This window comes from Heterocephalus glaber, unplaced genomic scaffold (genome assembly GCF_053883595.1).
Source record: "Heterocephalus glaber isolate CG9 unplaced genomic scaffold, H.glaber_assembly_v1.0 deba00000738, whole genome shotgun sequence".
Taxonomy (NCBI): domain Eukaryota; kingdom Metazoa; phylum Chordata; class Mammalia; order Rodentia; family Bathyergidae; genus Heterocephalus; species Heterocephalus glaber.
Genome location: NW_028258161.1, coordinates 13,448,781 through 13,475,630, shown reverse-complemented (window position 1 = coordinate 13,475,630; position 26,850 = coordinate 13,448,781). Strand labels below are relative to the sequence as shown.

General features: G+C 40.1%; 1 protein-coding gene across 1 annotated transcript in view; it reads right to left on the bottom strand.

Moving 5' to 3' along the window:
* Positions 1 to 25,960, bottom strand: part of Znf438 (zinc finger protein 438) — a 182,935-nt gene extending 156,975 nt beyond the window's left edge. Inside the window, 1 exon segment of the mRNA XM_021241970.2 lies at positions 25,855 to 25,960. The gene's annotated coding sequence lies outside the window, so the exon portion shown is untranslated.
* Between the last annotated feature and the right edge of the window lie 890 nt (positions 25,961 to 26,850).

The following is a 26,850-nucleotide window of genomic DNA, read 5'->3' as shown; positions in this document are numbered from 1 at the left end:
CAAAGTAGCTCCAATGGTCTACACAGTCCTAAGTGATATAAAAGGAGGAAAGGTGGAGGAAGAGCACTTCAGAGAGAAAGAACAAGAATCCAATTATGTCAGTGTTAAATGTGCAGGCCCTATGAGACATTCAACTGGAGATTTCAAAAAGACATTATCCCTAGATCCTCAGAAGGGAGCTTTAGGCTGAAAAAGTTGGTTCTCAGCTGGGAGTGATCCTCCCCTATCATTATTTGGAAACCTTTTGGTGGGCACAAGTTGGGGAGAGGCCTAAGATGCTGCTGAACATCCACAATGCACAAGACAGCCCCCACAACAATAAAAAAGAATTCAATCCAAAATATCAATAGTGCCAAAGATAACAACTCTGGGCTAGAACAAATATGAAAGACTTAACAAAGGGCTTAGCCCTCTGCTGTTGGTTTAAAAAGTAAAGTGGAAAACAAGAGGACTAAACACTAAGGAACTTCTCTTTTCAAAGTCAGGTAGAAGTGGAAGAACACAGGAAAGGTCAACTAGAACAAGAAGAGGAAAATCAGACGCGACAAGGCCAAGGTAAGTGCTTCCAAGAGGAAGCAAGGTCAACCACACGGAGATCTGCTAAGAAGTCAATAACGGGAAGGAATTCAGGGGTTTGAGAAGAAAGGAGGAAGAATTATGTGAGCAGTGGGAAATTCAGGTAACAACTGGAAGACTGCTGGTCAATTTTAAGGCACTGAAGCAATATCACTAAAGTGAAAAGCTGGCAGGTAGTTGGGCTCGTCCAGTCCTGAGTCTTAACCAGGTGGGAAAGACCAAAGAGATACAAAGGAAATAAGGGAATGTCCAGAAGAATAATTTGAATTGGGGCATCTAAGCAGGATAAAGAAGGAAATCATAAAAGAGAGAACTAAAGGGTGTTATGAACTGTGCTGAGATTTGGATATTGTTTGAATGTCCCGAAAGCTCCTTGTATTGCAACTTAATCCCCAGTGTGAGGTATTAAAAGGGTTGAAACAAGCTGACTATGGTGTTTTCAGGTGAGGGCCTTTGGAAGGCGATTAAAACTAGATAAGGTCATTTGGGTACAGCCCTCATGACTGAGTCCCGGCAGCTTTACAAAAAGGAGAGAGACCAGAAGAGATACACACACATAGTCACGCGTGCACCCTTCTCTTGCAATATGACCCTCTGCACTGCTGAGGGACTGTGCCAGCAAGAAGGTCATCGCCAGATCAGGCCGTTAGACCTTGCGTCTCCCAACTGTGAGCCAAAATAAACTTCTTTTCTCTATAAACTGCCTCAAGTAAATTACAGTAACAAAAAAGAGTAATACAAACTGGAAATCTTGATGAATCATAAACATTCTCCTACAGCAATAAACATTCTTCTCTACTATGTTTTTATTGTTCCATAATAATATAAACCAGTGATGTTGAACACTTTTGAGTGCCCAAACTGCAACCCAAAACCCAGTTATTTATCGCAAAATGCCAATATTACAATTAAACCTGAATCCTGAGGTTTTAGTTTAGAAAAAACAACTCATACATTAACCTCTTTTGTCTTAAGAAAAACAACTCACATGCCACAGGTTCCCACCACTGATATAACCTGTTTCTTGATTTATTTAAATGTAATTTCACTTTAATAAGAGCTACAAGAGATGTATTGTTGAGAATGTGGAAAAAAGAAATGCTTGTACACTATCAGTGGGAATCTCAGCCATTGTGAAAAACAATATGGAGGCTCCTAAAGATATTTAAAATAAAACTACTGTATGACCAGACCCAGCAATCACTCATCTGGATAGAGACCAAAGGAAATGAAATCACCACCTTGTAAAGATATCTACATTCCCATGTGTATTGCAGCATTACTCACAATAGCGATGTAAAATACAGAAACTGCCAAAGCATCCATCCACAGAAGAATGGTGTATTAGTCAACTTTTCATTACCATAACAAAATGCCTGAGACATGCCACCTATGAAGAAAAGAGGTTTATTTATCTCACAGGTTTTGAGGTTCAAAGTCAAATAGCACAGCACAGACTACTGTCAGGCCTCCCCTTGGTTCCGTCACCTCTTAGTGGTAGTGTGCGAGGCAAGTGGCCACATCTCAAGCCAGGAAGCAGGGAGTTGGGTGAGGGTAGGCTTGCTCCTTTTAGAACAAACTTCTCATGAAAATTCAAGAAGTCACAGGATAACTACTTTCTGAGAGCACGCCTCAATAACCTGAGAAACTCCCATTAGGCCCCAACTCTCATGGGTTACACCATCTCCCAATACCACCACCCTAGGGATCAAAGCTTTAAATCATATGAACCGTTGGGGGAACACACCACAGGAAATGGATAAAGAAACTGTGGTGAGTATGTGCATGCGCGCGCGCGCGTGTGTGTGTCTCTGTGTGTTGTGCAATGAATAACATTCAGTTTTAAAAGAGGAGATGCTGTTATTTGCTATAACGTGGAAGAACCTGGAGAACATAAGCTAAGTGCAATAAGCCAGACACAGAAAGACAAGTACTACACAATCTCACTTACACATGGAATGTTTAAAAAGAAAAGAAAAAAACTGAATACACAGAGATAGAAAATAAAATGGTGGTTACTAGGGACAAAGGAAGAGAAAAAGGAGATATTCAGGTCAAAGAACACATAGTTCCAGATATGTAAGATGAAGAAGTCTAGAGAAGTAATGTACAGTATGAGGACTAATAGTAATATTGTATTCAACATTTCTGTTAAGAGTGTATTTTAAGTGCTCTTGCCACAAAAAAAGGTAACTGTAACTAGGCAAGATGACTGACACATTAATCTGTTTGACTATGGTAATCATTTCACTAAGTATATTAAAGCATCATGTTTCACCCCTTAAGTATATTTAATAAAAATAAATTTTAAAAATGAGATATTTACAATTTGAACACTTCATCCTTGCATTTACTTTTCCGACCAGAATTAAATGATATTCATGGAAAATACCAGGTTTTTGTAAAAGATATGTATATATGACAATTAACAGATGGAGCTTAAAATATTACCTCTTTCATTTACTAACGTTGTGACCTTGGACAACTTATCTAGTGTCTATGAACCTAAATCTCTTCATCCAGTTAACAAATTCTGTTGGCCAAAATGCTTCCATTCCTCCCTTGAAGGATGTCCACATTCTAATTTCTAGAATCTCTGACTGTGCTATGTTACATGGCAAAGGGAAATAAGGATGCAAATAGAGTAAAAGTTGTTAATCCACAGAGCTGAAAATAAAGGCAGTGTCCTGGATTAGCAGGTGTGTCCACAGTAATCACAAGGGTCCTTAAAAGGGGAAAGGGTCATAGAAAATTCAGAATGCCAGAGATGCCACAGTGAGAAAAACCTGACCAGCTAATGCTGGCTTTGAAGATAGGAGGAGGCTACAAGCTAAGGAATGTGTGCTGCCTCCAGAAGCCAGAAAAGATAAGCAAACTGATCTCCCTTAAAGCCTTCAGAAAGAAATGCAGCTCTGCTGACGATCAATGAGACTTGCTGTGGGCTTCTAACACAGTTCCAAAACTGTAAGATAATAAATGTGTGTTGTTTAAACCATACAGTTTAATTTTTTATTTTATAGTAGCAACAAAAAACTACTACACAAGTAAATACAACATAGTCCTCATAAGGTGCAATGTAGATGAATCAGGATAATATATACAAATCACCTACCATAGCGTCTTCTATATAGGAAACATCTAATAGCTGCTATTGATACTATTAGTCTTAATACCATTACTAGGACGAAAACAAAATAGACAACAGAAAGAACACCCATTCAGTTCTAGAATTTTCTCAACTCTGTGACCTAAGATATATTAACGTTTATAGGACTCAGTTCTCTCACACAACAAAATGAGAATCTATGACTTCTGAAGTTCCTTCCAGCTTAAAAATTTTATGATTCTAAAACCTAATTCTTTAATGACATATACTACTTATTGCTAATTAACTGATGCAGAAAATCCTATTAAATAAAAATAGTAGAGCAGGCAGTTTTCATTTTGTGTTTCAACATTTTCAATATTTTATATGGTTCAGTTACAGCCTTATAAAGTTGTGTCACAGCATAAAATTCACACACTGCAAGCAAGGAAAAATAGCTATGTCATGCTGTTACTATTTAAAGGACTCACAGTCAAATTATAATAATAGTATCTCCTCAAATAATTTATATTCCTACATAGTACCTCAATTATTCTTTAACAATTTTGAGATAGAATTCACTTTTATAAATACATACACTTCACCATACAATTCATCCTTATAAAGTGTACAATGTAATGGTATTAGTATATTCACAGAGTTGTACAACCATCACCATAGTTTTAGAACATTTTCAAATCTCCAAAAAGAAATTCATTACCCATTATCAGGGGCCGGGGATTTAGCTCAGTGGTTCTGCTGCCTCCCTCACAAGCACAAGGACCCCGAGTTCGATCCCCAGTACCAAAAAAAACACCCCCCAAAAAAACAAAACCCATTATCAGTCACTCCGACCCTTTCAGCTCACTAAACGACTTTCTTTCCCTGTAGACTGGCCTATTCTGGACATTTTATATAAATGGAACCACATATGGCCTTTCACGTTTGGCTTTTCTCCACTTAGCATAATGCTTTGAGATTCATTCATGTTATACCACATGTCACTACTCCCATCCTTTTATGCTGAATAGGGTTTCACTGTGTAGATATAACACATTTTGCTTAACCGTTCCTCAGTTGATAGACATTTGAGTTGTTTGTACTATTTAGCTATTAAGAATAAGATAAGTTTTGGGTAACTGTGTTTTTATTTATCATGAGTAGATACTTAGGACTGGAACTGCTAGGTAATAAATGGTAACTCAAAAGTACATTTTAACCTTTTGAGAACTATCAAGCTGTTTTCCAACCTGGCTGCTCATTTTTCATTCCTACCAGTAATGTATGAAGGTTCCACTTTCTCTACATCATTACCAATACTTTTTTTAATAAAACAACTAATGGGAGTCACATGGTATCTTCTGTTGTTTTCAGTTGCTCTTCTCGAAGACTAATGACACTGAGTGTCTTTTCATGTGCTCATTAACTTTTATAAAAATTCTTTGAAGGAATTTCTACTCAGGTGCTTTGCTCATTTTTACTTGCGCACTCACCTTCCTATTACTGCATTGTGAGAGCTCTTTATAGATATGGATGCAAGCCCATTCTCGGTAACATGATCTGCAAGTACTTTCCCCTATTCTGCCCCTCACGCATTCTTTGTGCAGCCACATGCACTGACTAGACTCTGTGCTGCTACCCCATTTTGCCAGAGAATTGGCAGGTTATATGATTACACAGGCTTGACAACTGGCAGAGGCCAAAGGGAATTTACAGCTGGGCTCCTGATTCTACTAATTTAAAGATGCCATATATTGGTAGCAACACTGTGACAGCACACTCAGGAAGGCTCCTTCCTTCAATCCTGAAAGTGTCACCTATAACCAGACACTGTTACTTTCACATCTATATCAAAATTGGTCCTTCATTTATTCACTCAAAAGGCAGTAGGTTTAACATATGTGACGTTATGCCACTCTTAGCTCAGGATATATCAGTGAACATGACCAAATCCTTGCCCTCATTCGTTTTATAGTTTGACAGTGTTACCAAAACTCCTAGTGGCGAATCAATTCCTTAGCAGTAAACAGTCCTGACAAAGATGAAGATTCATCCTCAATTCAGAAAGCATTACAAGAGTTAAATGCAAGTGATATCCTATCTCTTATAAATCCAAAGTATCAAACTTATTTTGTGACTCAGGACAACCTTATTTTGAGTATTACTCCAATTATGAGGCTATCACCTGGCTCTTATAAACCCTTTCTGTAATGCAGAAATATGTAACGGCATTTATCAAAATTAAACTTGACTAACAGAAGAAAATACACATATTTTCTACCTTTAACCAGAGACTAAATCATGGCTGGGTCCCATTCCATGTTGAGTGAAAAATGTTTAATATCCCCATTAAACATAAAAACAAAAACAAACAAAAATCTGACAACTTAAAATGGTATTTCTAACCATTTCCATCAAAGTATTCTTAACCAAGAGCAAGGGATCGGATAATGCCCGGAAGACTGAAGGTATAACTCTAAGTGGCCTATGCAAACTTTAAATGTCTTGATATTATAGGGTTTTTTCTTAAAAGTTCCATGTAAATATTACTTTCTAAACTGTAATGTATCTATTTAACATCTTAAGTAGTGTCAATAAAAGAATGTGTTGAGGACAGATACCCCTGGCCTATGATTAGAACTATGTTAATTTTTACTATAGTGATTTAGTAAATGAAGTAACAGCCAGTGAATAAGACATTCAGAAAGAGGTGCCATGCCTGCCTCATGGTTTCAAGTGCCCTCAGCACTCCACTCTGCAATGGAGGTGTGCCTAAGGATTAAGAAGGCACAGGCTGTGCTGGGAGAGCATGGCCCGAGGTGCCCCAAGGGATGGCCTACCACAAGGAAGGCAAAGTCACCGTTGTATGCAAGCCGTGCCACACTGAGACCTGGAAGTGAGGGTGAGAGGAACTTTCGGAGGTGTCCCAGAGTTCCTTCAGGGGTCAGAGGACAACTGCAAGTTGCAGAACACTGAATTCCCTCCCAACCTTCATTTCCCTCACTTTCTTCTGGTTTATACACTAAGTGCCCAAGCAAGTTTTTTGAAGACTGAAGAAAAAGATCTGAAAATGGGTCTAGGAAGCCTGGGCCGGGCTGGGAGAGCACAATAAACATCAGATGTGAAAGACAAGGTGAGGATGAAATGGGAGAATGAATAATGCATCGGGTGAGAAGCACATCAAAACAGGAAAGGGTGCGGCACAAGCCAGGGTCGGGTCAGCCCTCTATCCTCAGAAAAGAATCCCTATTGTGGAGTGGGTGCGTCTGCTTAAAGGAGCAGCAACGGGATTCTTCATCCGGGAGCACTCCATGGCTGAGACCTGAAATGCCAATGTGAGACTTGGGGACCACAATCTTTCATCTTAACTCTCTGGACTCAACACTCACTGCCAGTTGGTTCTCCAAAAGGCAGCCAGTATAAACCCCCAGAAGAGTAAGACCAATCAGCTCACTCCTTTGATTCACATCCTTCCAGTGAATTTCCTGTGACAGGAGTAAAATCCTAAATCCATGCAGCAAGCCTAACTGTCACCACTAATGTGCCTCTGACTGGCTACTGCTCTTCTCTTCCCTCACACTCCCCAGCGCCATGCCTGTTCCTCGAACCAGGCCCCACCAAGGCTTTGCAGGAGTGAGTGCTATTTCCTTGCCCAACAATTCTCCAGCCTAGACACCTGCACTGCTACTCCCTGACTATGCTTAAGTGTCTGCTCAGATGCCACTTCTTCCAAGAGCCTTTTTCCCGGTCCTATTATTTAAAATGGCTCCTGTACCCCTTACCTTTCATTTTCCTTTTTACCCTCTGAAATTTTATATATAAAATGCTTGTTGTATACTGTCCACTAGAATTAGGCTCTACAGGCACAGGGACTGTGTGGATCACTGCTTTGATCTAGGTAGCCATGGCACCTAGAACACTATGTAGGAGATAAATGCTCAATAAATACTTAGTGAATGAACAAACGAACAAACATACTTACCTTAAATCCGTTTAAGCTTCCAATTTTTCTCCACTTCCCTCTCTGTTTCCTAATTTATTAACCATGCTCCAAGCTTCACTTCTTGTCCGATCTAACCTAAAATCTGACACCCAGCTTTGCCTTCTCCCTGGCCTTAAGTTCCCCACTTCCGGATTGGCTTGTCCTTCTACTGCATGCCAAGGGATCAAGCTAAGCATCCCCTTCACTCACACACAAGTGATACCGTCTCTGGAGAGCACTGCTATAATCAGCCCCAGCATCCAGACAGGGAACGCTGTCAGCGCACGGTCTCCCACCTCCACGTCCATAAGCCCGTGTCACTGCTGCCCACCTACCTTTCTCAGACCCCTAATCAACTCCCTCTCACTCCTCACAGAACCAATTCCAACTTTCTACCACTTTCTTCCAGCTTTCTACTCCCTCTACCTTCAACAAATGACATCACCTCCACAGAAACGAAAGAGAGGTTGTCAGGTCAGACCCCTTAGTTTCCTCTCTGACTGACCAACAACCACACACACATTCTCACCTCCTTCCTGGCAATGAGGAGGAAGGGTGTCCCTCTTCCTGCCCAAAGTTAACCTTCAACCATCCACCTTCTAGGGGATCTGATATCATCATTTATCTCCTCACTGCCTCTACATCTTCAATGTTTCTTTTAACTTTCCTCCCACTACACATAAATGCTCAAGTCTCTCCTATCACAAAGCAAACAAATGAACAGAAAGAATACACTGCCAGAGACTTCATGTCTCTCTCCTGCCTCTCCCTACTTGTCCCTTTTCCTTCATGCCTAAGTATGGTCAAAAGAATGTTGAGCTGTTTTTCCTGCCCCCCCATTCACTACATAACCCTCTGCAATCTGGATGCTGTCTACAAACACAAAACTGCTCTCCTTAAGCACAGGAAATTCATTCTAGATTTACTAGACAGGATCAATTTGATTCTGCCATCATTAAACCTAAAATGATCTCAGTTTCCATAATATTATTTCTTCTTGATGTTCTCTCCACTTTTTTCACCCCTTCTTCCCGGGCCAAATTGATACTGACTTTGCTACTGCCCTGAGAACAGCTTGCCTTCAATATATAGTAGTCAAAAGCATGGGCTCTGCTTTAAGTCAGACCAACCCACCACAACAGAAATTTAACTGGGTGGACTAAACAATAGAAATATACTATCTCCCACTCTGGAGCCGGGAAGCCTAGGACAGGTTGGGTGCCAGCATGGCCAGTTTCTGCTGAGGGCCCTCTTCCTGGCTTACAGAAACTGCGTCCTCCCTCAGAAGACGAAGGAGAGCCAGCTCCCCAGTGCTTTCTAAGGGCACTAATGCCAGTGTGAGGGCACCACTGTCATTATCTCTTCTGAACCAAGTTGTTCACCAAAGGCCCCATCTCCAAACACTCACAGTGAAGTTTAGAGCACCGATACATATTTTCTGAAGACATCAGTCAGTACCACAGCAGGATCTGCAGGCAGTGACCCTGGGTAGAACGTACACTTCACCAATAACCAGCTGTGTAACTATGGAGAAGGAATTCATCCTTCCAGTGCCTCACCTGCCTCATCTGTAAAACAGGAATGATAACAGTAGTTATCCATTGGCTGTTGTAAGGGTTAGAATAAAATAATACTTATAAAACCCTTGGGACAGTAGCTGGCACACAGTAATCATCAATAAATATTAGTTGTTGTCATTATTATTACTGATCTTGGCATAGTTGATTTTACAATTATTGCTTTCAGTATTGTTTTTATCATTATATTATTCTAGATCCCAGAGTTCTATCTAAAATAATTTAGCATGAGAAATAATTTCTATAAAAGTGGAGCATCTGTTGAAAGGAAATTACAAAGAACCCATGCTCTTGAAGGGAAGTCCTTTGGTTAAATTAAAGTTTTGTCCAAAACAGAAATTTCCTTGCCCATTTGTCTGCTGAAGCCCTGGCTTTGCCGCTGAAAGATTCTTTCTTTTCCATTATCCCCTCTGACTATATATGAAGTAGACATGGAAGAGTATGTGCTCCAGAGGGAAAGCAAAGCTCTAATGTCCTACTTCCTGCTGGTGAAAATTTGGAGACCAAAGGTTACTGGAACACTTAAGCGTCAAACAACATCACACAATTCAGGCTTTTGCAAGCTAAACTTGTGGCCTATTTGGCAACATAATCCTCTCAAAGACTGAACAGGTCTATTTGTCTTTGGTCACTGCCACATTAAAGTAACCACAACTAAAGATTTAGTTTGGTCATAGATGTTAAATTTGTCAACTCTCCTCTTTATTTGCTGGCACCTGTGGCAGATCTATCATGTTCTCTCCAGGTTTAAAGTCAGCTTCCTTGAAGTCGTATGATTCACAGCAAGATTATTTCACCATACTCTACCGACATGAGGCTAGACCAGTGGTGGCAAACCTATCGCATGTGTGCCACAGCGGGCTACTGTATCACTGGAAAGCTCTCAAAGGTTCGCCATCACTGGGATACACCATGTGACTCGAGATGTTCCTTCATACCTACTTTCAGGCTCAGCCACTTGACTTGCTTTGTCCAACAAAATGTAAACAACAGTAACAGGTGCCACTTCTAAGGAACTGGTTCTGCCATCTCTCTTTTTCCTCTGTCACAAAAATGGCAACCACTCCCAACCCCAAAAGAAAAAGAAATACCAATGGTCCTTTGGTTTAAATCTCGGAATGACAGAGAATATTAAACACAGCCACAGCCAACATACTATGAATAAGAAATAAGTTTTTGTTGTTGTACAACAAAAGTTGTACACTTTGTATTTGAAATGGAAGCTTTTATGTACTTCAGTTGACTACTTCAGGTAAGAAAGCAGTTCCTTAATTTAATTCCTACCTGAACTAGCTTCCATTGTTGAACCATGAAAATCTAGCAAAGGGTTCCTGAGAATGACAATCTTACCTCTTACTGTTTGACACAGAAGCAATTTTTTTCCCCAACACTGCAATGCCCTATTACACTGAACCGTCAGTCAACTCAAGTCCTTAAGCCATGGGGAAAAAATCTCTACTAACTCTATACTACTAACTAACTATGTTCTGTTAACTACATACTCCCTTTGAACTCTAACTGCAAACTGGCTAATTTATCTCTTACTTAATGTCCTCCCATAGTTCTTTGCAAAAGCAGCAAAGAATATTCAACTCATATTAGTAATCTGATTCTTTCAAACCATTTCCCCAGGAGGTACAGACTGAGTACACAAATTGATTGCCTTATAAATTATCAGAGATGACAATTTCACCAAATATTTTGCTAATGTACAATAAGGGTCACCAATTTTCTAGCCTCTATTACAGTTTCTACTATATGTAGCCCAAACACTTAGGCAGTGCCATGCATGGTATCAGCTTTTTATTATGGACTAGTCCATATGAAATGGAGTACCTCAAGTATTAATTTGGGCACTGTATAGGGCAGAGATGGCAAACCCATGCCATGCATGCCAAAGCGGGGTGTATCATTAAAAGTTCTAAAAGATTTACCATCACTGGTAGAAGGAATGAGCTACACTGCTATAATAATATGATGACAAAACACAGTGGCTCAAACATGAAAGAAGTGTATTCTTGGCTTTGAAACAATAGGATGATATGCAGGTGGTTGAGGGAGGGCAAGCAGTAGTTGATTTTCCTCCATATAGTCACCCAGGGACCTAGACTGAGGAGGGATGGCTCTGCTATCCCTATACAAGATTTGTACCTCTAGATTCAAGACAGTGGTTACTATTCTAGTTTGCTACATTCCAGTCAGTGAGAAGAGGGGCAAGGTGGGTAAAGTCCAGGACAAATACCTTATCTTTAAAAAGATAACACTAAAGCTGTACATGTCACTTTTGTTCATATCTAACTGGCCCAAACGTAATCATACAATCATATCTACTGGCAGGAAAAGTTGAAATTCAGAATTTCTATGTGGACAACCATGTAGGCAGCTAAACTGTATAGTTTTTAATACAAGACGAGTGACTGGAGAAGAATTAGTTGTCTCTGACATACCCTCATACAACCTATTCACAACAGTCATGAGAGAGCTTCTTTTAAAGCATGTTTCAGACTATGGCACCGCTATTAAAATCTTCCACTGGCTTCCTATTCCACTTAGCATGAAAACCAAAGTCTTCACCATGGCTTACTAGTCCTCACACATCTGTCCCCTCATTACTTCTCTAAATTCACCTCCTAATATAGATGTTCCTCAGCTTACACTGGGATTATGCCTCAATAAACCTATCATAAATTTAAAATATCATAATTTGAAAATATATTTAATATACCTAACATCACAGCTTAACGATAAGGTGCACTAGAGTCAGCATCAGTTGTTTATCTTTGCAATCAGGTGACTGATTGGTGTTTCCAGCTCCCTGCTGCTGCTCTCAGCCTTACAAGAGTATCGTCTTGCACATGCCTAGCATAGAAAACGTTCAAACTTTGAAGAACTGTTTCTACTAAACACATATTACTTTCATATCACTGTAAAGACGAAATAGCATTAAATTAAATCATCAGAAATCCAGCCATCAGAAGTCAGGGTCATTCGTACTCTTCCCAGAAAATAAATGCCAAGTAGATTTAAAATCTATATATGAAATATATGACTATAAATCCAATGACAAAAAAAGTATAAAATGTATTTGCAACCTGAGGTAATGAAGTATTTCTTAAAGGTCTCAAAAGTATAAACAACATGAATAAATTTTGATGGAATTGATTCCATCAAAACTTAGGACTTGGCAGAGGACGTGAGCTACTCCCAGCGCCCAGAAGGAGGCTTCCAGGCCTCCGTACCATGCTTCCCCCCAGCGCAGAGGAGGTGAGCTGCACAGGCAGCAGCAGCACCACCCCCTGTAAAAATGAGAAAACAAGTCTCAAAACCAGACTTCCAGATCACCCAAAGCAACCCCAAAGGGAAACAAAATGGAACTCTCTGATACTAAACCACCTGGACTCCCTGAACTGGCAACAAAAGAGGATCTGGAAAAAATGAAATCAGAAATAATTTCTCAGATAACACCAGAGATTGTGCACATAGTGCAAGACATGATTAATAAATCTAGAAAGGACACAGATAAAAAAAATAGAGGAACTAAGGAACATGATGGAATCCCAACACAGGAAAAAAATGGAATCCATAAAACACATACAAACAGATTTTCATGAGATTAAAAACTCCATTGAAAGTTTACTCACCAGAATGAGCCAATGGTGAGGACAGAATTTCAGATATAGAAGATAAGATTGCAATTAGGAACCAGGAAAAGAAAAATTTCTTTAAAATAGTAAGGGACCACGAGAAATCAATCCAGAAGCTGCTGGACAATGCAAAGAAGAATAACATAAGACTGAATGGAGTCAATGAAGAAACAGGAGAGAGTGCAGACGACATTAAAAAAAAGTGTTTTCACAGAAGTGATGGAAGAAAACTTCCAAGGAGGGGAAAAGAACTTGACATACAGATAAAGGAGGCATATAGGACTCCAGCTAGCCTTGATCAAAAAAAATCTACACATAGGCATTTAATAGTTAAGATTCCAGAAACCCAACAGAAGAACAAAATTCTACAAGCAGTGAGAGAAAAGAAACAAATCACATACTAAAGAAAGCCCATCAGAATCACAGCAGACTTCTCAATGCAAACCCTCAAAGCAAGAAGAGCTTGGAATGACATATTCCAAGACCTAAAGGAAAACAGCCTCCAACCCAGACTGATGTACCCTGCAAAACTATCTTTCAAAATGGATGGAGAAATAAGATACTTTCATGACAAAGAGCACCTCAGGAACTTCATGAATACCAAACCAGCACTCCAAAAAATTTTAGACAATATCCTAAGAAAAGACAATGCTAGGAAGCCCAGCAAAATGAATCTGTCGGGCACAACGAGAAACTAAATGCAAAAGAGGAGAATCCAACAACAACAAAAAAGTCATGACAATGATAAGTCAATACATATCAGTTATAACCATCAATGTTAATGGTCTCAATTTACCAATCAATAGAAATAAACAGGCAGAATGGGTCAAGAAGCAAGATCCAACAATATGCTGCACACAAGAAAGACACTTAGGGTCGGGGATTTAGCTCAGTGGTTTTGCCGCCTGCTGCGCAAGGGCAAGGACCCCAGTTTGATCCCCAGTACCAACAAGAAAAAAAAAAAAAGAAAGACACTTAATTCAAAAAGAGACTCACAGACTGAAAGTTAAAGGGGTGGAAAACAATACTCCATGTGACAGGAACCCGAAAAAAAGCAAGAGTAGCTATCCTCTTTGCAGGTCAAGTAGATTTCAAACCAAACTCTGAAACACTTCTGGTCCCAAGAATTTCCGATAAGCAATAGTCAACTTGTATGTACAAATCTATTGTGAACATATGTTTTCATTCCTCTTAAGTAAAAACCTAAGAACAGAACCACTGGCTCCTAACATTAATATAAGAAACTTCTATATTGTTTTCCAAAATGGTTTTATCATTTTACATTCACATTAGCAGTATCAGAAAGTTCTAACTGATTCACACCTAAGCTGAAATCTGTTCTTTTAAAACTTTTAACTTCATCTCCCTAATGAGTGTATAATACTATCTTGTTATTGTACTGATTAGTATTTTTCTGATTCTAGTGTTGCACACCTTTCCTTGTGCTGTGCTGGCTATCTATCATCTTCTTGTGTCTACTTTTTAATTGGGTTGTCTATTAATGAGCTGTAAGAGTTCTTTATATATTCTGGTCACAGGTTATATGCATTATAAATATGTTCTGGTTAAGGACTACTTTTCATTTTCTTAACGATGTCTTTCAAAGTTCTAAATTTTGATGGACTCTCATTTATCAGTTTTTTCCTTTTATACATCATGTTTTTTTGTATCCTAGGAAATTCTTGCCTCCCCTAAATTCATGAACATTTTCCCTTACACTTTCTTCTTAAAGTTTTAATCTTTCATCTTTTTTTCATAGATCCTTTCAAGTTATTTTTATTTATGGAAATAAAGGGTTGAGGTTAATTTTTTACATACAGATAACAGGTGTTCTAGTACCATTTGCTGAAAACACTATCTTTTCCTCTGCTCTAGAGTTGAGTTGATGATCTATAAAATGTTAATGTTAAATAATCTTTCAAAACTCAGTGGACCATATATGTGTGGTTCTATTTCTAGATTCTTTTTTATTCCAATGATCTATATGTCTTTCCTTACACCAACACTGCCTTGATTACTGTAGCTTTAGAGAAAGTCTTAAAATTAGGTAATAAATGTCTTCCAACACTGTTTTTTTTTTTAACTTTTCTAGGTCCTTTGTACTACAACATAACTTTTAAATTTCAATATCCAACTCTTCATTTATAGCAAGTATACATAGACCTGAATTTTTATATATACCTTATGTTTTCTAATCCTGCTAAATTCAAATACAAGTTCTAGGGGTTCCCAGAGATTTCTTAGTATTTTCTCTGTAGATGATCATTTCATCTACATATAAAGATTTTACTTCTACCTTGCCAATCCTATGCTAATTGTGTTATTTTATTGCCAGTCTATTTTGGTTTGGGCCCATGTTTCAAAGTTTAATGAACAGATAAAGAGTAGGCATATCTGCCCTTGTTCCCCACCTTAGGGAGAAAGCATTGTGTCTTCTCCATTCATATAAGGCGTTTTTGCTGAAAGTATGGAGTACATGCCTTTTATCTGTTGAGAAGGTTCTGTTCTACTTCCAGGCTCCTGATAGCTTTTACCATGAACAGCTGTAGAATTTAGTCCAATACTTTTTCTACAACTAGTGACAGGATCATATGGCTTTTTCCTTTCCTCTGCTAAAATGATGACTTATGGGGGTGGATCTTCCAATGTTGAACCAACACTGCCATCCCTATAATAAAACCACTTTCTACATACTGCCAGATCTGACTTCTAATAGTTTGTTTTGTTAAACAAATTTTTATCTATGTTCATACTTTTTATCCTATTATCTTTATCCTGTTTTAGTATTAGCACAATGCTGATTTCCTAAAATGAGGGGAGAAGTGTTCTTTCTTTTTTCTGCTTTAAATGTTTGGTATAATTTATCAGTTAAAATGTAAATGAGCCTGTTGTTGTCATATAGGTAGATTTTCAAGCTAGGAATATACTTTCTTTAATAGGTGCTATTCAAATTTTATATTTCCTCCAGAGTCAGTTTCATTAATTTGTCTTCCAAGGTACTTCTTAGAAGTTGTCAAATTTATTTCAAAAAAGATTATTGTAATATGCTTTTTATATCCTTTTAAATTCTGTAAAATCTGTGGTAATGTCCTCTAAATTTTGACACTGTAATTAAAACAATGTATAATTGATAATTGTGTAATAGGAAGAAAAGGTCTAAAGGAGCAGGGGAAGTGGGAGCAGTAGGAGAAAGGAAAGGAGGGAAAAGAAAAAATATGAGAAAAGGAAAAAAATGGAAACAAAGTCTGCAAATAGGGAAGGGTGGGGGGGGTGAAGGGAGGGCAGGGGAAGGTGAAAAAAATAAGAACCAAGATACATCATGTAAAGGAACAAGATCCCAATGATGAATGTAACTGTATTTTATACCTAAAATGTACCAATAAACTTAATGCAAAAAAAAATTTAGGACTTATTTTTCAACAGAGGACACTACAAAGTTAGAGGATGGACAAAGAACTAGAAGCACATGCTTGCAACCACTAAAAAAAGCCATGGGATTAATATCTAGTAACTGTTAGAAGAAGAAGAAAAAAAAACTTGTTAAAATAAAACAAAAAAAAATACAAGTGAACTTTTAGTAAGAACAGAAACAGTTCCCAGAAAATGAAATTAGAGCTGGCAGGTAAAACTCAGGATAACCCACTACATTTGAATTTCAATTAGACATGACTTCTACTCTGGTACAAACATGTCCCAAAACTGCATGGTGCATGCTTATACTAAAACACTACTTCTTGTTTACTTGGAATTCAAATTTAACAAAGCGTTCTAGATTTTTATTTGCTAAATTGGGCAAATGTAGGTGAGATCCATATGTCTAACAAGTCCAGAACAAGAAGCTCAGCTTCAGTAACAAAGGAATCCAAATAACATCTTATCTGTTATATTAGCAAAGACTAGAAGATAAACTTTTATGGAAAAGCCCTTGTTTTTGCCAGTTTATAAAAACAGATCACCTAACCCAGTACATTTTTAAATCACATCACTAGGCAATAAAGGCCCAACTACTCATTGCCTGTGTGGACAGAAGAGACGCATTTCAAAGCCATGCATCATATTGCAGGTAGCAGAGAGACAATCCCAGTACTCACATCCAGGCATCAAAGATACTGCTTTCCTAGGAAACTAAATACTGACTAACTACACATTTATGAAGTTTAAACGTTAAGGGTAAAATACACAAATATCATCTAGTAGGAAAACAATAGCTCTTTCATAATATTTACACTAGGAAAAAATTTAAACTAAAATATTACATGAGAGATCAATTTGGAATAAAAGTTCCACTAGTTACAGATAGCAGCTCTTTATTTCACTCTGCAGTGAAATACTCCAAATATTAAACTGAAATAATTTATATAAATAGTGCTTTGATATGAGGTAAAATGATTCAGATACTAAAATGCTGCAGCCTATCTTGTCATACAAAAGGCACAGAATATAATCTTAAATCTTCTAAAATGTTAAGAATAATTGCTAGATAATTTTCTAAAAGTAATTGCTTCTAGCTCTAGCTCTTAAAACAGCAAAAACAACAAACTCTTAGATTTCGTGTCCTGAAGACTAACTTTGGCAGGTACATGACACAACATACTCCCACAAGAGAGAAAAATAGGTATTAGTTAATATAACCTTCACCATAATTTTTAAAGAATGAAAGAACTTCTACATGGAACATAATACCTTTTAACTATATATAGGAATAATCCTTAAGGCACTTTGAGTTTCAATGAAATAATCTGGACATTCATAAACAGAAAACAATATTTGTTATACTCATTTCTTTTAAACTTTCAGAAAAAATGCAAAATCAGAACTATATTAGCACAATAACTAACAGTAACATGTTTGATATATGTGGAGAATAAAGAGTACCTAGTCTTCAATTAGAGGAAGGAAAGGATTTTTCTGCTCTTGCCCCACGCTGGGAACAGGTAACCACAAAACCAGCTTTAAATCTGTCCCAATCAATCAATCTTTAAATTCTACTCAACATTTCTACTTACATATTCAGCTAGTCAGCAGCTGCCGGGCTTCAGTTATCTCCTCAGAGGCAGCCAGTCTCTTAACTCCATATCTAAAGCTGGCCAATCCTTAAATTGTCTCACTTTTGAAAATCAGCAAGTCTTAAAATTCCAAGCTTCTTCAAAACCCTATATAGAACATTTCTGCCTGTTTGGAAAACTGCTCTCCAAGCAGAGCTCTCCCTTGCTGAGCAAGTCTGCAAGCTTTATTTCAGCTATACTTAAGTGGCGATCTTTTCACTCAATAATATAGTAAATACTATGGCTATATGCATATTAACTTTTTATTCATGGAGGTCAGAAAAATATTTGTTATAATAACATAAGTTACATGGCAAGTTGTGAATCTCCATCTTTTAAGTATAACCATTATCTTTCTTGCCCAATATACAACTGGACTAACAAAGGTTGGTCTACCCCTCCACAAGACCCATAATTTCACACTACCAATGGTCCAAACACATCCAGTGGACATGACTGTATATGAACCATTATAACACCCATCCACTAAAACTTATTCCAACAGTTGAATAAAATCAAATACTCTTCAAACAAAACAACTGCGCAAATACTTAAGTAGATACTCTTTTTGATCTAATGAAAATGACAGTCTAGGCTGGTCTTATAAAATCTGAAAATCTAAATTCAAATGCTATTTTTGATTTATTTATGTAAACTGATAAACCCTTCTAGGAAATAAACTGACAGTCACAAATTCCCATCACTTCACAAAAATGATGTACTTATTGAGACTATAATGAACTTTGTTTTAGAAGGAAAATAAAAACTGACTAATATCACTTTGTCAGTGTGCTTAACATAGAAGATGACTACCTTATTTATCTCATTTTATATTTTGAATTCATATTCTCAAAGTCCAAATACCATATAAATCCCTCTGTATCAACTGGCAACATGAATCCTATCACATAGGCTGCTTCACTCAAATACATTCATACAGTTGAGCGCTATCTTTGAACTCCATTTGGAGTTCAATGTTCTCAAAAGTAAGTTCTAAATAGTTGTCTTACTACCTTATGTTTTACCAAACTAATGGATTTCTACTCCTCAAATCTGAGTAGGGCAGGGTGTGGTGGCGCACACCTGTGATCCCAGTGCTGGGAAACCTGAGCCAGGAGGATTATCGTGAGTTCCAGGCCACCTTGGGCTACATAGTCAGTTCAAGGCCAACCCGAACTATACAGAGCTAGACCTTGTCTCAAAATACAAAAAACAAAACAAAACAAAAATCCGAGGATTGCAAACACTGAATTCACCATTGATTCAAGTAGCAAGAAGAGCACTACAGTATGTGCCAAGAGATTTTTTCACTCAAGTGTAGTATATATTTAGTGAATTTATCCAGAAACTGTCAAATTTATTTACTGGAAAAGAATACCTGGAGAGGCAGCTTAGTCCAACAGAAACAGTCAAAACTACATTCTGGGCTGGGCACAGTGGCACACACCTAGAATCCCAGCACTCTGAGAGGCTGAGGCAGGAGGGTCTCAAATTCAAGCCCAGCCTCCGCAATTTAGCAAATTAAGGAGACCATGTCTCAAAATTGAAAACTGTAAAAAAGATCTATGTATGTAGCTCAGCAAAAGCCCTGGCTTCAATCCCCAGTACCACAGGAGGAAAGGAGAGTTGAGTGACCTTGAATAGGTTTATATCTTTTCAATCAGCTTTCTTATCTATATAACAAATACTTCATTCCATAAGACTTGCAAGAAGGATAATAACAACTGGTAACTTTAAAAGGCAAAAAGACAAACCTCCAAGTCCTAGATTTGTGTATCACTACCTTTGCCTAACATATACAGAAAATCATTTGACCTAAGTCTGTTTCTGCATGTGTCAAATAATGGAGATAATATGTGCCCTACACATCTTATGGAGTGTTTGTGACAGTAACATATAAAAACTAACGTAAAAAGGACTTTTGAAAGATAATTATGTAACTGTGATAGCTAATTAAGTATATATAAAAAGGAAGGAAATTCATACTAGCAAATCTGTTACAACCTGGGATTGTATAACATCCAAAGTAAATTAATTTTGCTAAGAAAAAATTTCATAGTTAAAAGCAAACACAAAACATCAGGTACATTGGCAATCAAATAGATTCAAGGCCATTATAATCAGTTCAAGAATTCTCTTGCATGCAACAAAAGAACCAAATTAGCTAGCTATCCAACAAACTAAAAGCAGAAAAAACACAACCTTTTGTTCCAGCCAGGCACTGGCCATTTAAAATCCACCATCTCCAATCACCAGAGTACGGAAAGAAGGGAAGGGGAGGGAGGGCAAGGGACAAGTATTATGGTTTGGATCTTAACGTCCCCAAAGGCTCAGGTGCTAACGGCAGCTGCTACTGGGAGGTGGTGGAACCTCTGAAAATGGGGCTTAGTGGAAGGAAGGACCTGAGAAGGTGCCCTCGAAGGGGACACCGGTACCACAGCTGCTTTCTCACACCCCACCCCCATGCTTCCCTGCCACTCACCACGCTCCAGGCCACGGTGTACTGTGCTGCACAGCTCAAAGTGAGGCCCATGTGGCCATGCACTGAAATCACTGTGATCCAAAGGAAATCTTCCCTCTTAGGTGTTTATCTAGGTATTCTGCCACAGCAACAGCAATCTAACAGAGGAAAGAAGAGAGGGAGGTGGAGAAGAAAAGAAAGGAAGTGAGAGAAATGAAAGACACAGAAAGATTACGTGGCTCCTCAAGTAAGCAGTACTGCCATTTTGAAGTGGATCACTTTTTTCTTGTTGGGAGGGTGTTGCACACTGTAGGGTGTTTGGTAACATTTCTGGCAACGCCCCCAAAGCACAGAAGTGACCACCAAAAATGTCTCTGAACATTGCCAGATGGCCCCAGGCTGCACTGGAAGGGACAGAGTTATCTGAGTTGAGACCTGCTGGTCTGTATCCACAGTATAAAGACCAACAGATTTCATTCTACCCATTAAAATTCTAATATTTATGTCACATTTATCGCTACAGACTAGTGGCTCAGACTGGAGCATGAAACTAGATGTTGTGAAATAAAAGAATGCTGCCTGTGGGATGGCAACAGTTTAGAGAACTGTAGCTACGGTGAATGGTTATGGCTACCATTTCCATCGGCAGTCTGTTTGATTCTAAGAATTTTCTTTGGGGCGTCCTTTCGGGGTGACAACTTGGTTAACTTGTCACTAAGACTTAGTCTCACTCAGCCTTACGAGTAGCCATTTAGTGTTTACATGGGAAAAACAAGCCTGAATATTTTAATCTCTAAGCAACTAAATATAAATCAAAATCAAGTACTATTTATATAAATTATTTAAATGTCTACTTAGACATTAATAGTCCTAAGCAAAAGTAAACAAATATTTAGCTATCACTGCAAATATATATGTGCTGAAGGTAATATGCATAAATAAAAGTAACTGTAAGTGGAATCTTACAAATTATATTCAAATGCCTAGTATGTTCCATCACTGAGCTATACACATTATTTTCTACAAGAAATAATTTCCTTATATTTACATTAGTACCCTAAAATAAGTTTTAAAGGCTTTAAAATTTGCTTGTGCAAATATAAATTTTAAAGAGAAGCTGAATTGTGTTCATTATCTAAGATGCTATATTTCATGTGTTCAGTGTTAGAAAAAACGACTCCGCTGTCTTCAAATGGGACTTATCATCACTCCTGCTCGCTGGGAGCTACCTAACACAAATAATCACCAGCTTGCCCTCACTGAGCCTGAACTTAAAAACCCACAAAACCTGAGCAATCAGTAGGCCATTTAATAGTCAGTTCTGCCAGCCGTGGTGGCACATGTCCAGAGTCCCAGCACTTGGGAGGCTGAGGCAGGGGGATTGCCAAGAGATGAAGGCCAGCCTGGGCTACATAGCAAGACCCTGTCTCAAAACAATAACAATAACAAAAATAGTCAATTCTATTTTATACCACATATCTGACATATCTGACCTTCTTAAAGAAGTTAACTGCAAATGTGCTACAGAAATATAGCAGATTTAAAATTGTGTGAACTGCAACAGGAGAGCCCCCCCCCACATTTACATTTATGGAGGGCTCCTGTTTAGAGTGATGAACTTGGTTATTCCAATCAACTCTCCCAATGAAAAACAAATTCATTTAAGAAAAAACTCTGAAATTAACCATAAAATCTGCAATAGTGTGATTTTCATCTTTCACTGGTTCAAATCTGAAATACACATGTTGCAAAGTAATAAAACTGTAACAAGCTTGGCTTGCTTGTGAACGCCTATAAACCCATAATTTTAGAAGACTGAGGCAGAAGCATTACAAGTTTGACCACACCCTGTGCAAATGAGCAAAACCCTGTCTCAAAAATAAAAACGGGTTGAGGATGTAACCTAGTGCAAAGGTCCTGGGTTCAATCTCCAGTACCAGAAAAAAAAAAGAAAACAAAAGATAACCTGTGACAAACTGTGTTGTGGTTATGGTATGCCCTGAAACTGATCTACAGAAACAAGACACACTTTGAGGGGGTGTTTTCTTCTGGTCTCTATGTCCTACAATATTCAGATATAAGAGACGCAATCTATAACTCCAACTATGACAACGTGTTACCAGATCCTCTAAGGCAAAATGTATATCAAAATGCTAAAGAACTCATCAGCAGAGAAATTCAAACTTAACCCCCATCTGTGGAACTTTGGCGTGATACACACACTTAAACCAGTGGAAACCTGCCTAAACTCTCTACACACATCCCCTCCATCAGGCTCTATTACCAAGCTGCAACATTTCAAGCCAACTCTCTTTTTTCATTGTGAACCCTGACAACACCACTAGGTAACAGCACCAGAAAAACTCACCACTCCACAAGGATAGTCAAATATCAGAATTTATTTCGTTTGGTAAAAATGATATCAATATCATATAAAACTAAGGTAAATATAGTAAAATATGCAAGATTTTTATCAATTCTTTAGTTCACAAGGACTCAGGGAGACTCAAATTCGTACTGTGATTGCTTAGGCATTTTTTCGCTTCTTTGCCCTTTTCATGCCCCATCTCTCAAACCATGGGCCAAGGGGGAGGAGAGGTATAGAAAACCAGAATGAACTAATCAGCATGTATTTATGCATTTAGTCCACCCTAACTTTATTCCCACAGGATTTTCTTTATTCTCTGCTCCTCCAAGAAAGAGGTTTATGTTTATTCATCTCTGAATTTCCAAAACCTAAAAAAAATGCCCTTCATATAAAGTCATCCTGAACAACTACCCACATGGCAGGCAATGGATAGGGACTAGATAGAGAAATGAAAGAGACAGCGACATCACCTTCATGGAACCTGTGGACGTTGGTTGCAGGAAGCTAATCAACTAATAAAAATCCAGTGAGGGCAGCCCCACTGCCTACCTCCTTTTCTCTCTATGCCAACCAAAGCTTAGATGAGGAACAAAAGCAGGCTTTCTTTTCAGAAATACAAATGTGTGTCTTCAGCCTTGACCATTCCCCTGAGTTCCATATTCATATTCATGCACATGCAACATGTCCACATGGATACAGTTACAGGATTAACTACAAGGACTCCTAGGCAGACACCACTTGAGTATGAATACCAGCTCCATCACTCACAAACTGGGAAACTTAAGGCAGCTATCTGGGCCTCCATTTTCTCATATATAAAATTGGGACAATAATAATTCTTAGTATAAAAAATTTTAGGATAAATTACTATATGCAAAAGCATGACAAAACCCTGCCTGGAACAGTTTATATTTACATTGTGCTTACTATCATTACCAGCACTTCTGATATTATCACTATGTCCAACACGCATCTAAAACTTGTCCAAAACTGAATTCAGACTTTTCCTCCCAAACTATGTTCTCTGTCCTGTCGTCCCTGCTCTCCCAAACTGTTTCGGCTTAACCCTAAGAAGTTGTTGTTTCTCCCTCTCCCTCCTTCTCCTCCTGAGCAAGTCTTGTCAGTACCTTAGGGATTCCACCCCTCACTGTCGTCTCCACAACCACCTTTCCCCCAGGGCACAGCAGTAGCCTCCCCTCTCCCCACTTGCACGCCACCTCCCACTCCGTGACTCTGCAGTTAATTCTCCCTACAACAAAGCTTAGACCACAAGCCATTTCCTTGACGCGTGTTCCCCTTGCACTCAGAACAACACCGTTACTCAGACACAGCCTGCAAGTGTCCCCACAGACCAGCAGACCCTCCCATCGTGCGCGCGCCACTTTCCCCCTCTCTTGCCTTGTTTCCGCCTCAGAACCTCCACCTGTGCTCACAGGCAGAACAGTCATTTGGAGCCTGGGCACTCAAGTCACATTGTCCGGATTCGCATCTGTCTCTACCACATTTTAGCATAAGCAAATCCTTGCCTGTTTCCTTCTCTAGAAAAACGGAGCCAGCATTATTTACCCCATAAGAGTTTTACAAGGCTGTACTGTTTAGTACACTGCCTTACATGCAGTAAGCACTACATAAGTGTTCGATGCATTAGCATCCCTCCCGAGAGGCCCTTATTCAAGCTCTCCTCCTCCTTTGAATCACCTTCCCCTGGAGGCCTTATCTAAAACAATCTTCCTGTTTCCCAGTGGCCTTCTCTTAGCTTCCTTTATTGCACTGTACTTAGCCCTTTCTGAAATTATTTTATGTACTTGCTTCTTTGCTATTTCCCTACATTTTATGTGCTTGTTTTTTGTCCCTATTTCCCCACTGTAGAGTGAACTCTACTAGGTGGAGACTGTCTTCCTCACTGTTCTATTTCTAGCTCTGACTCAGAATCTGACTTCTGAATGCACACATCTTCTGCAGGGTGGAGAATGATGCAAATCTCTTCAAAACAATGCCATACTTAGAAAGCCTTTCATTTTCATACACGTGATCTCATCTGACCCATGACAAAGCAACAGCAGCTATACCATCATCTCCCATTTTAGAGATTTTTTAAAAAGGAAGTTTCAAGTTTAGCCAACTGTCTCTGGACACAAAGCTTGTAACTAGGATGTAGTACAAAACACGACGCAGCCCTGCTTTCTAAGGCTCCTCCCACTAGGACCGAAAGACATTACGCCCTTGAATTCAGTTTACAGAAATGTGATCTCTTAATCTCTTGTATAAATACACCCTGAGGTGTGCACAATATCCCTCCCTTCAAAGTTCTTGACAAGTACTTGTCCTAGAGTTTGAGAAGTATCACAGTGTAGTACTAACTCATTATTTATGTACTAACCCTTGGTGGGAGTTTGCCAAACCACTCAAGAATCTGATAGAATGACTAGGTATTCTAAGTTGACAAAGCAACAACTCCTAAAAAGTGTGTCTGTGTTGAGCATAACATGCCAGTTGCATCGTGCTCAAAGCTTTCTCCCCGAAACGCAGACAACTGGAGCGCTGCAGGGCCAACATCACTTGCTAGCGACATGTCGTTTCTTGATCTCTGACCGTGAGCTTCCCTGACAACACCACAGATCACCCATCAGGTGTGTGTCACGACCAGAAGGGGTGGGGTTGGGAGTGTGGGTGACGGCAAAATTATGAGAAAGATCCCTACCTATAAACGGACATGCCTCAAATCACCAAATGTCCTTCTAGGCTTTCTGCAGCATTTTACACGCTTGTTATCTCACGTGTTCTTATGAAGTTCCCAGTCTTGTAGGAACAATTAGGGAGGCCAGGGGCTGCCTTCCCCACAATGGGCAAAACAGGAAACAGACCGCGGATGGTTTAGCTTATTAACTTGTCCTCGGTGACTTGGGCATCTCAGGTCACCCCAAGAAGCTAGACATGGGGTGGTCTCTGAAGGGCTGAGAGGTGAAGAACGGGACTCTGAACCCCTTTAGCAAGAGATTTTACAGAGAGGCTGTCGTCTGGACGTCCCGCCCTCCCGGGCCTCGAACCCGGGCTCAGGTTCTCGGGCCCGGGAGAAGGTGCGGCCCCGCCCGGCCTCCCCGCACCCGGGGCGGCACCTGTCTCTGCGCCACGCCGGGCGGCGCCCTGGCCTCCCGGGTCAAGCGCCCCACATCCGCCACCGCGGCAGCACGGCCGGCGCCGCGGGATCCTCACGGACTTACAGTTTTCCTACAGCGGGCGCGTCACGGCGTGACGTCACGGCCCGCGCCGCCAAGGTCGGTCGACCCGTGCGCGCGCCCGGCCCCGCCCCTCCCCGCCCGGCCCCGCCCCTCCCCGCCCGGCCCCGCCCAGCGCCGCCGCCCGAGGGGCGCCGGAACCCCGCGCAGGCGCAGACTGCCCGTGTCAGTGGCTTCGCGGTCGGACGCCCGGGTCGGCGCAGCTGTTGGAGATTTGACAGAGTTTATGCCCCGGGCCGATGTGGGACGCCGGGAAGAAGTGGAGGGGGACAGAGAGCCGGGAAACAGCACACAAACTGTCGCCTGAGGGCTGGAGTAGGGCGTCGGGGCTCTGGGCTGATCTTTCCAGACATCGCCTTGCCCCCCTCACGTGTACGTTAAAAGTTCTCCACGTGTGGAGACAGCCAGTGCTTCCCACCAGCGCTACAACCGAGTCCTCAGCCCTGGCCGGCCAGTCCTCTCGCGGGTCCGGCCTCGGAGGCAGGCTCTAGGCTCCGCCCCGGGTGACCCCGCCCACCCGGTCTGCCACGCCCTTCCGGATCCGCCTGCCCTGCCGCTCTCTCCGCGCGCTTTGGGCTGCTCCCTGTCCCGCTGAGGGCCCCTCTCGGCCCAGCGAGGAGCGTTGTAGATCCCTGTTCACCTCTCAAGCTCACCAAGTAGCGATCCGTGGAAACGTGTGTGCAAACTTTCCTCCCCGCCGCCTACGCGACCAGACCTTCCTGTGTCCGAGTGGGGCTCCGCTCTCCCACGCCCCGAAACAGGGAGTCCGCTTAAAGGACGGCTCGGAAGAAGGGAAAACGGGCGCCGAGAGCTGACAAAAGTAGTGACTTGATTTCTGGTTTCTTAATACTCGCAAACGGAAAAATAAACCTTACG